This window comes from Alligator sinensis, unplaced genomic scaffold, assembly GCF_000455745.1.
Source record: "Alligator sinensis unplaced genomic scaffold, ASM45574v1 scaffold161_1, whole genome shotgun sequence".
In the NCBI taxonomy this organism is placed as follows: Eukaryota; Metazoa; Chordata; order Crocodylia; family Alligatoridae; genus Alligator; species Alligator sinensis.
In genome coordinates, this window is record NW_005841974.1 from 2,999,712 (window position 1) to 3,002,214 (window position 2,503).

The 2,503-nt window shown below is 41.3% G+C and overlaps 1 long non-coding RNA gene across 1 annotated transcript in view; it reads left to right on the forward strand.

The window, feature by feature from the left end:
* The first annotated feature begins 1,607 nt into the window (after positions 1-1,607).
* LOC102385588 overlaps positions 1,608-2,503 on the forward strand; it is a 16,473-nt gene continuing 15,577 nt past the window's right edge. The window contains exon 1 of the long non-coding RNA XR_323484.3: positions 1,608-1,728. This is a non-coding gene — a long non-coding RNA (uncharacterized LOC102385588). The remainder of the gene's footprint in view (positions 1,729-2,503) is intronic.

Here is a 2,503-nt window from a genome sequence, read left to right on the forward strand (position 1 = left end):
AGTGAAAGTTTCCCTCCCAGCTAGACCCATAGAAGGGGAAGCACCCCTTGGCTAGCTGGGATCTGGGGTAAACGTGCCTTATATTGTGTAAAACTGTGCCTCATATTTTGTATAATTTTTATCATTATGATGAATATGTTGTACAAAATGTTATGGAATTGGGTTAGTTTTGTATACTGGATTTTTAGCTTATCCTTTTGTAAATATTTATCTGTATGCCTTTGGTGTTGTTAAAAGATATTGCTAAGAATATTTCTGGAAACTTTTCCTTTGTTATCTATTAGAATATTTACCTATATATATATTGAATAAGAAATAATATGTATATTATAATTCAATAAACTGTAAATAGTTAAGAGCATTGGTGTGGAATTGACTCTATAGAGGAAAAAGGGACCTGCGCTCAAATCACCGGTGTCCCTCTCACAGCACTGCCACCTGCCTCATCTATCTCTTCCAATTGAGGACGAGCATACCCTTGGGTGTTCCTGGGTTACAAGTCTGTTTATTCTTCTCCACAGTAAGTTCCCACCACTTCCTTGTCTGTCTGCTTTGACTTGTCTTTCTTTCCACAAAGTTTGTCTTTTTGTTCTCCCTCAAACATTGTGCCAGCCTTCTTGGGCCCGAGTCAGTAATTTAGCTCTGTTCTCTCTTTCTTTTTGTCTTTTTCTATGTCTGTGGTTTATTAGTTAGTTGTGAAGTCTAGTCTATTCTTTCCACCATTATTTGTTCAAAGCCCTGCCTACATTCAGTCATCACCTTTAGTTACATTTCCAGCTTTTTCATCTTGTCCTTCAGGAATGCCATCAAGTGACATATATGGCTTATGCTAGGCATCCACTTGAGGATGATACACATCCTGTAAATTTCAGACCGTCATCCTTTCCCTCTTACACATGGAGACTCCTTGATTAGTGTCAGTGGGTACATCTAAACATGCTATAAAGTGATGCAATAAAATCGGCATGCAGTTAGTGCTGGAGTCAGCTACTTCCAGGCACAGCATATGCATGTGTGCCCAGGACTGCAGCAGTTTGAGCTGAGGTGGAGCAGCCCTGGGCTGGCAGCAGGCTCAGGAGGTCAGTCCTGGGCTTTGGATGGTGATGTTGAGCAGTAAAGGGGCTAGCTGGGGCACAAGAATGCAAAATTGTGGGGCTGTGTGGCAGGCAGCCCCTGCATTTTAACACCATCATGCCCTAACCAGCCCCTATCACCATCTACACATGTATTTTGGCTCAGTAAATGACTCCTCCATAAGACAGTACTGTCCCCAACATTTTACTGCGGAACTAATTAGTCAGCTTGGCAGTAAAGTGCATGTGTAGATGTACCCACAGTTGCTTTCTTTTATTTATTGATCAAAGGAAATAAATGCAGGGAGAATAATTGAGATGGCTTAGACAAGATGTTAGGGAAAATAATTTTTTTACACATTTTTGGGCAAAGCACTTAGACATGAGAAGTAAACGGTCTTCATTTAATTTTTTAATTTAAAATGCTGGTGTATTTAAACTTCATTCTTTTATAATATTTACTCTGTGAGAGGCTACAAGGAAACGAAAGTGAATTTACTCAGAAGCTGATTCTGTTCAGTTTTGTTTCTCGTCGTTGTCTTGTCCAAGTGAAATTTGACTCCCCAGAGTATTTAAGTTTCCTTTCACAGCAGTTGAAGATACCATACAGCATCTAGCACTAGTATCTCAAAGAAAGCAAGAGACGAAATCTGTGGTAAGTGAACTTTGCTTCGTATTGTTGCCTATGTTAATCAGTGCAGTAAAGTATGAAAAGAAATGAGGGAGCATTTAAATGGAAAAAGTGCCGTTAAAATAAGTGATACAAAAGTCCACAGAGGGACTGAGGAAATCCTAAAACTTTTCAACAAATGAAAAACAAGACTGCAGTTTATCCAGATAAAATATGGGGTTTTAAATGTCTGCAGAATTTGAGAGAGATACTCCTACTAAAAATTCAGTAGGTGTTTTGGGCTCTCATGTCAGTGATCACTTCATTATGACTGCAATAAAAGAGCTATGTGGAATTTTTTGAGTCATGGTGTAGCACAGTGTGCCATAAGATAAAAACAAAGGGGTTAAATACATTTACTTATACCCTGAGAACAAGTTAGAGAAGCATATAGATGGTCAAATATTGCTACTGGATTTTTCAAGGCTGCTGGATAATTTTGACCATCAATAATAAGAGGTGGGACAAAACTGGGATCTCAAATCCCCAAATACTCAAATTGTGGCTACTAGGGGGCCAGCCCAAGGCACTGAGAATGGCCCCAGGCTGGCCCCCTAGTAGCCCATGTAGGGCTAGGTTGGAACTGTGCTCAATACCCCAGGCTAGAATGCAGTGAACCCTGCTGGCACAGAGCATGGGTAATGAGGGGAAGTGGATCGGCGGGGGGAGGAGGGAGGTGGAAGGCAGAGCAGAGCTTGGAGGGGAGGCAGGAAGGGGGACCAGAAGATGCAGGGGAGGGGAAGGGAGGGGAGGGAAGGGT